Source organism: Dromaius novaehollandiae, chromosome 4, assembly GCF_036370855.1.
Source record: "Dromaius novaehollandiae isolate bDroNov1 chromosome 4, bDroNov1.hap1, whole genome shotgun sequence".
In the NCBI taxonomy this organism is placed as follows: Eukaryota; Metazoa; Chordata; class Aves; order Casuariiformes; family Dromaiidae; genus Dromaius; species Dromaius novaehollandiae.
This window is the reverse complement of record NC_088101.1, coordinates 57622975-57631669: the sequence shown is the minus strand read 5'-3', so window position 1 is coordinate 57631669 and position 8695 is coordinate 57622975. Positions and strand designations below refer to the sequence as shown.

The window sequence follows — 8695 nt, the reverse complement described above, 5'->3', positions numbered from 1 at the left end:
GTGGTGAGAAGTATGTAAGGCAGGTAGTGTATGTAAGAGAGGTAGTGTAAGTGGAAAAAATTTGATGAGGTTTCAGGTACATAAGCCCAGAGAAGGGTTTGTGAGCCTGAAGAGTTTATCCAGCAGAAAGCAGCTCAAAACTGGATTTTGTTTGTCTCCAGATGTGCCAGGAGTTGATTAGCATTGGTATATCAAGGAAAGTGGCAAATACACATTACAAGAATACTAGCAGTCTGTGTTATTTCCCTGAAAAATGTTCTGATATTAGAAATTATTTTAGGGGCCTCAGTGAACACATTTATTCAGAATTACTACATAGTGGAAATGGCAAGATCCAATATCATTTTCTCTGGATTGCTCCTGATAGGTAGACTTCTGGACCCTGTCTTTTGTAATCTGTAAATCACCAGTCAAATGTATGTGCGCCTGGGAATTTCCCTGTTACTTAGCAAGGAAGGCACTCAAGTTGTGTGATGTGGCCCTCATCCTAATTGTGTGTCCAGATATGTCTTTTCACCTGTCCAACAAACAGACATCCTGCTCACTGGATGTCTGTTTTGATGTAAATAGATATATTTGCTTAACTGGGTCATGTGGTTGGATCTTGGATATGATGTCCCATGAGCAGAGATACATCTGTCGTAATCACAGGATATCCATATTTGCATGATCAATGTATTTCCAGCCCTATTACGGGGGACCTGGCAGCAGGCCTAATAAATTATTCGAATGGATCTCATCCAGCCAGTGGTCCACAAGAAACTGAGTCTTTCTATATGCTGTGATCCTGTTTCTTTGCTGTTACAACGATGAAACTTAAATTCTGTGTTACCAAGAGGAACGGAGGCAAAGGTTGTCCTGGTGTGTATGCACTGTATGGGGAATGCAAGTACATTGCTCGTGTCCTCTTGGCCTACTATTTTCTTAGAAAGTTAAAGGTTCCAAAAGGAAATGTTTGACTTATATTTTTAGCACAGGTAATACAGATAATGTGACTTGAAGACATATGTTTATTGTAAAATGAGTTAATTTTTCTATGTACTTTGCTCAATTATTTTTTTTTTCCCTTGGACATTGTTGCTGTTGCTTGCTGTCAGTATACTAGCATAGTGATAAGTATTTGTGTAGCAGTAGTGTTAAATAATACTATAACTATAATTAATAAGTAATACTAATAAGTAATAAATAGTGATAAGTAATTGTGCATGGCCTTGCACTCATTTATCAGGCAAAATATTAATTTCAGTCATCTGCTATAAAAAAATTATCCTTACGAGTGTAGCTTTATTGCTATTGAAACAAAAAGAAATCACCTACTGATATTTTATCTCCCTCTTTTTATCTGAAATATTAGCATTAATGAAGTGAATTTATGTATTCAGTTATGATGCAAATATTAATGTCCCAACTGTTCAGGAAATAGTTACATTTTTTGCTTAAGGAAAAGATAGATTTGCTTTTTCTTATATTTTTAAAAGCATGATAATTTTGCTTTCTGGATAAAGTTTTTCCTACTCTTGTTTTGTGTTTAAATACAGAACTTTATTATGTGTATACTGGGTACTGAAAGTAAGATTCGACATGTACCCCAAGGAGCTAGCATTCTGATCTAGGGAAAAAAGTCATTCAGATGCATGAAATCTCTCAAGTGGTGTGCTGCATGTTTGAAAGCCCAAGAAACCTGGTTGTGGTCATAGCTGAAAAAGCTGGAAAGCAGTTTTGTTTGTGAGATGTCAGCGAGACTCCATTTGCAGAAGAACCATAGGCAGTAATATTTCCTTCTTATCTCATCCTTTACAAGTCTCTGCTTTCTTCTGATTGTCTATGTCCTTACTATTCGTATTCTTTACTATTGTTGTTTCAATATTTTGTCAAAACCCTGCTGTAAGTAAACTGAATCATCTCAATCTGTTCTCCTACTGGAAGAAAGCACAATACCAATCTCAGAAAAAAAAATAATTAAGGTAGGAAAGAAAGATGATGAATTCTGACTGAGTAATAGAAATTGAGTCTATAGAACTGCTGTTGTATTTGTTCTGAATGGGAAGGTATATAGTGAATGACACAGGGATCTGAAGAAAGCAATGAAATCTCTCTCAGTTAAACAGTTAAATGTTATCCTGGAGCATGGGGCCCAGGTAGCTTTCTCCTCAGTCCTGCCAATGAGAGGGGGAAGGACTTGAGGAGTGGGTGGATCCTGTATTATCCCTTGCAACCATGGGAACTCTCTTTGAGGACTGCTAGGAAGGGACAGGATCTTCTTGACCAAGTGGGACGCAAGCATCTTTGCCAGCGGGTTGGCCAACCTGATGAGAGCTTTAAACCAGGAGCAGTGGGGCAAGAGATGGGGACCCACAAACAAGTGAGGAAGTAGCGAACCAGTTTGGTAAGCAAATAGTGCAGGGTGATGTGGACAGGAGACACCCCTGAAAACAACAGAAGAAGATGGAAGGAGGCCCTCTCTAAGTGTATGCACGCAAATAAGGAAGTGCTGAGGGAACAGCATTATAGGAGAAACTCATATTTTCTGGGAAATCAGCGTGACTGTGTGTCTCTGAACTGCCTGTACACTAATGTATGCAGCATGTGGGACAAATAAAAGGAATTCAAGGTCTGCATGCAGTTGCATGGCTGCAATTTCTTTGGGATCATGGAGATGTGGTGGGATAGCTCACATGGCTGAAGTGCTGCAATGGGTGGGTACAGGCTCTTTAGGAAGGACAGGCTGGAAAGGTGAAGTGGAGGAGCTATTCTTTATGCAAGAGAGCAGCTGGAATGCCCTTGGGATGGATGATGAGCCAGCTGAGAGCTTATGGGTTATGATTAGAGGGCAGTCCAACGTGGGCAATATTATGATGGGTGTCTGGTGCATACTTTCTGATCAGGAAAAGTAGATGTGTTTGCAGGCTCTGGTCCTCATGGGGGACATTAACCACCCTGCTATCTGTGGGAGGGACAACATAAAAGGACACAGGAAATCCAGGAGGTTTCTGGAGGGCATTGATGATAACTTCCTGACAAGTGATAAAGGAGCTGATGAGGAGAGGCACTCTGCTGGACCTCATACTTACAAACAAGGAAGAACTGGTCAGGGCCAGCCTTAGCTGCACTGACCATGAGATGGTGGAGCTTAGGATCCTGAGAAGCAGAAACGAGATAAATACCAGGATCATAACCCTGGACTTCAGGAGATGACTGCAACCTATTCAGGGACATGCATGAAATACAGGACATGTGCCCTGGAGAGACGAGGGGTCCAGGAGAGCTAGTTTTTTTTTTTTTTTTTTTTTTTTTTCCCTCCAAGGATCACCTCTCCAGGCTCAAGAGTGGTCCATCCTATTGAGCAGGAAGTCAAGCAAAGGTGGCAGGAATAAGGAGCTCCTGATTAAACTCACATAGAAAGGAAGCATCAAGAGGTGTGGAAGCAGGGACAGGTGACCCAGGAGGAATGCAGAGAAGCTGTCTGAGGGTGCAGGGATGGGATTAGGAAAGCCAAAGCCCATGTGGAGCTGAATCTGGTGAGGGCCAGGATGGTAAGCAAGAAGGGTTTATGTAAGTATATGACCAGCAAAAGGAAGATGAGGGAAAATGTGGGCCTGCTGCTGAATGATGCAGGGGCCCTGGTGACAAAGGACATGGAAAAGGCCAAGGTACTCAATGCTTCCTGTGCCTCAGTCTTTACTGGTAAGATTTGCCTTCAGAAATCCTAGGCTCTGAGACCATGAGGAAGTCTGTAACTCTCAGTAGAGGAGAAAGGTCAGGGAACATTTAAACAGATTGGACATATACAAATGCATTGGATCTTGATCTGATGCATGCACGAATGCTGATGGTGCTGGCCAGTGTCATTGTGTCACTGTGAGGCCACTCTTGATAATCTTTGAAAGGTCCTGGTGATCAGGGAGAGGTTCCTGAGGACAGGAAGAAAGCAAATGTCACTGCTATTTTCAAGAAGGTCAAGAATGAGGATCTGGGAACTTGCAGTCCAGTTAGCCTCACCTTGATCCCTGGGACGGTGATAGAGCAAATCCTCCAGGAAACCATTTCCAAACATATGAACAACAGGAGGGTGGTTGGAAGTAGTCAGCTCAGTGGATGAGAGGAGACCAATGGATGTGGTTTATCTTGACTTTAGCAAGGCTTTTGGCACTATCTTCCGTAACATCTTCACAGACAAGCTGATGAAGTATGGATTAGATAAGTGGTCAGTGAGGTGGACTGAAAAGTGGCTGAACTGCCAGGATCAAAAGGTTGGTTTTAGTGGCAAAGGGTGTCTTTAGTCCACCTGGAGGCCAGTCACTAGTGGTGTCCACCAGGGGTCGATACTGGGACCAATACTGCTTAGCATCTTTTTTAATGACCTGGATGATGGGACAGTCTGCACCCTCAGCAAGTCTGTAGATGATACAAAACTGGGAGAATAGAAAGCAGCTTTGCAGAAAAGGATGTGGTGGACAAGTTGATCATGAGTCAGCAGTATGCGCATGTGACAAAGAAGGCCAATGGTATCCTGGGTGGCATTAGGAAGAGTGTTGCCAGCAGGTCAAGGAAGGTGATCCTTACCCTTTACTGAGCGCTGGTGAGACCACATCTGGAGTGCTGTGTCCAATTCTGGGCTCCCCAGTCCAAGAAGGATATGGATGTACTTGAACAAGTCTAGTGGAGGGCCACAAAGATGATCAAGCATCTGACATAGGAGCAGAGGCTGAGAGAGCTGGGATTGTTTAGCCTGGAGAAGAGAAGACACAGGGGGGATCTTATCATTGTGTTTAAAAACCTGATGTGGGGGGAGAGTAAGAAGATAGAACTAGACTTCCGCAGTGGTGCCCAGTGTCAGGACAAGAGGCAATTGGCACAAATACAGGAAATTCCATTTAAACATAAGAAAAAAATTTTTCAGGGTGAGGGTGATTGAACATTAGAGCAGGTTGCCCAGAGAACTTGCGGTGTCTCCATTCTTTGAGATACTCAAAATGTGACTGGACATGGTCCTGAGCAGTCTGCTCTAGTTGACCCTGCTCAGAGGTCCCTTCCAACCCCAGCGATTCTGTAAAATTTTCTGAACAGTAAGCTGATTAGGTTAACCTCCCTATATCTGTAGGGAGTTCATACTTTATTTCTTATATTAGATTGATTTTCTTATTTTAAATTATAAGGATAAAAATAATAGCATTACCATTGTTTTGGCTCAGTTTTGGATTTATCTATATTAGAGCTCAGGTAGATCATGAGTTTTGGCATATTTGATGGTATCTTTGCCTGTGCTACCTGTTTGTGGTGCTAGCTCAGCACTGTCTGAGCAGAGTTGCTTCACCAGGGATTTGGCAGGGGTGTTTCCTTTACCGTTCCAAGCCAGTGATGTAGGAATTAGATTGTTTGAACAAACTAGAATACCGTGATGGGAAATAGAGGAAAGGGGGAAAAGTGAGAATGTCAGTGCCTTTTTCTACTCAGTTTTAATACTGCTGAGAAACGACAGCCATTTTTTCTTGAATGCAGTTGCAGAAATGAGTTACAGCATGGTTGGTCTGCTGTCGGTAAGTCAGAAAGTCTACAGGAGTAAATGCTATTGTTCAGGAAGTTTGTACCTTTTTTCATTGAGCCTGGAAGTACAAAGAACATGTTGACATTCTGAGCTTTCTTTGATTTTAAAGTGATATGTGGGTTACTGGACTATAGCTGCGTGTGTTACCCTTTTCTGTATGCTTTCGTTTTGAATAAATGGATGAATGAAAACATACTGAATGGGAGGGGAATTACCGCCCCAGGGCAGCCTGCTCAGTGCTTTTAAATGGTGTGTTTGCGCCACCTAGGGGACTGATGTCTTCTCTAACGATCATGGCATTGACAAGTTAGGATTATTCCATAGAAAGTCTAGATACATCTAACAAACTCAGAGTGGGACAACTAATAATAAAGCCATCTGTTCTTTAAAGCCCATCCATCACTTTTCCAGTGAGGTTTACTATTGCATTACTTTCCAGCAAGTGTCACTTCTTAAGGAAAAAAATCTTGCTTTAGCTTATTTTTCTCCTCTGTGAAAGTGTAAAGTTGATCTTTGTCAAAACAAGATCTGATACAATTGCGTAATTGGAGTGATTGGAAGGACCTGGTAAAAGGTGAATTTACTTGTATTCTGATGGTTACTGTGGAAGTTTTGCATCTATACTGCCAAATTCTACTGCCTAAAACGTGTAGGATCTGCAACAGCACAAAGACAAAACGGAGCAAAACACCCGAATCCTTCAATGGGGTGTTGCAAAATCCAGCTCTGATAGTTGGGGTTTTTTTTGTATCCCTATATAAAAAATTGCTAATATAAAGATGCATTTAATATACTTAACGTCCCTCCAGATACTGGATCTGGTGCGTACAGCTTCATTTCTGGTGTATCTGTGAAAGACATCATGCCCTGTATGCTATGACTTTAGCAGTGAAGGGACTGAAAGAGGAATGGAATGCACCTCTTCTGGCTTATGTGACTGGTCATCTGTACAACACTGCAGGTGAAAAAAATGCCTTCTAGCATTTAATTAATGTTTATTCCAGAGACATACAGCTAATTTTTTGCACAGATAACACCTCTGTCTCAGGAATTCACTGAGTTGCGAATCACTGGTGAGTGGGAGAGTTTTCTAAGAATATAACAGTAAAAGCTTGCCTACCTATACTTACATGTTTCCTTTAATATGCAGTATGGGCCACAGAGACAGAAAAATGTGCAGTATAGATCTTTGGTCTGATCTAGCATAGGTACTATGTTTCTGTAAGATGCAGTTTCTTTTAGGAATAGCAGAAGGAGCATTCTGACTGGGCCAGAAAGTTAAGGAGCAAGCAGGATCCAAAACTGTGTGGCATTTTGTCCATGGGCGTGTCCGAATCCAGATAGTTGACTGGTAAAGTTTTCTTTCTCAGCAGTGTCAGAACATGGATCACGAGATCAGTTTTGATCCAAAAAGTGGCAATAAGGATAGGACTAAGTGCACGATCTGGCTTTGCTGCTCTCTCCTTGGAAAACTGGTGTCCAGCACTGGTAAAATCTCAGTGTAGATAGCAGAGCAGACGCGTGGGGCCCCAAAAGAGCCAATACGACCACCAGATTTAAGGATGTGGAAAAGAAGGGAGGGTGTTTCCTGTGCGGCTGTGGTGGGGAACAGCTGGTTTTTGTTTTTTATTTGTTGTTATTTCTCCCTTTTCTTAGTAAATGAGGAGGATCAAAAATTGTCTGGATCTGGTGCTAGCTGGGCACTGCATGCGAGCAAATTGGCCAACAGACAGAGCTGCAGGTCTGCTCTCTTTGGGCATTGCAGTGGGAGGGTGGGCGCGAATGGGCATTCCAGATAAATCCAGCCTGTGCCTTTCTTCCCGGTAAAAGGAGCTGAACAGGAGGTCGCGAGCGGAGCGGCGGCTGCGGGCGGCGGCGGCAGACCGCGGGCAGGGCCCGGCGCTCGGTGGGGCGGTGCCTCCCGCCGCCGCCGCGGGCGAGGCGGGCTGCGGGGCGCAGGGGAGCGGCTGAGCGGCGGCGCTCGCATCGCCATGGGGGGGCAGCCGCGGGGGGAGCCGGGGAGGCTGCTTGAGGCGCGCTGGGCGGCTGCTGCATCCACTGCAAGAAGAAGCCACCCTTTCCTCGGTCGCTGCTTACCAAACGAGCGAGGGAAAACAGGTAGGACCTTTTTGTCTCCTTCGCAAATCGCTGCTTCAGTGCGAGGCTTTCCACAGCCCAAAGCTGTTGCAGGCGGCTCTGCTGCTCTGCATCCTGACCTTGCTGCTCAGGCGTTAGCATCTCCCTGCCTCTGCTCAGCAGTCGCTGTGTTTCGGGACGGGCTGTCAGTCGGGGCTGCCCGCTATTGTTGGCCGCGGCGGGCGTTTCGGCACTGCCGGAGGAGGTGCGCTGCTTCCCGCCGTGCCCCCGAGATGGGGAGCCGCTTTTGCTACATGTGGTGCTGCGTTTTTGGATGCCAATGAAAAGCGATTGTGGCCGTGTATGTGCTAGTGGCAGCCGAATGCACAGTGAGGACAGCCAAAAAAACAGCACATGTAAGTAGCTCTATGCCAGGGTTCAACTACCTTTGTTAAATGGAAGGAGTAGGAACGCGTGTGGGTGATTTTCCGAAGGTGCTACTCTGTCGCTGCCAGGGAATTCAATGATTGTTATTTTTTTAAAATTTCTTCTATTTTTCCTTTGTTAGCGTTTTCCCAGAGAACCCTGTATTCTTTTAGCTTTGCTGAAAAGCACAATCTGTCAGAAAGATGACTTTGTTTCACACTATGCTTCTCAAGGGCTGCGTTGCTTTGTTTAAGCTCCTGTAAGCCATTTATCATATAACTGCCATCACGTTTTAATGAGCTATGAAATCTGCTGCTTTTCATGGTTGAAAGACACTAGTACATGGTTTCTGTTTCTTACCCTTTCCTTAAGACTGGAGCAGGTAAGCTAGAGGTAATAATAACTTGCATGGGAAATTGGTTTCTTACACAATCCCTTCTATTAGAAAATGTCTATTTTAGAGATAAAAATATGACTTAAATCTTTTCATTATATATCATTAAGAGATTTTTAGTGAATGGGGTTTGGGCTTTTTATTCATACTGCTGGTATTAACATGAATAGATCACAAATCTGCATATCTGTAGCTCACAAAATGTTACTATACTTCTGCTCTGTTATTTTAAGTGTAAAAATGCCCAGTGAAAC

General features: G+C 43.6%; 1 protein-coding gene across 1 annotated transcript in view; it reads left to right on the top strand.

The window, feature by feature from the left end:
- The first annotated feature begins 7525 nt into the window (after window positions 1-7525).
- CRACD (capping protein inhibiting regulator of actin dynamics) overlaps window positions 7526-8695 on the top strand; it is a 138988-nt gene continuing 137818 nt past the window's right edge. The window contains exon 1 of the mRNA XM_026093775.2: window positions 7526-7663. The gene's annotated coding sequence lies outside the window, so the exon portion shown is untranslated. The remainder of the gene's footprint in view (window positions 7664-8695) is intronic.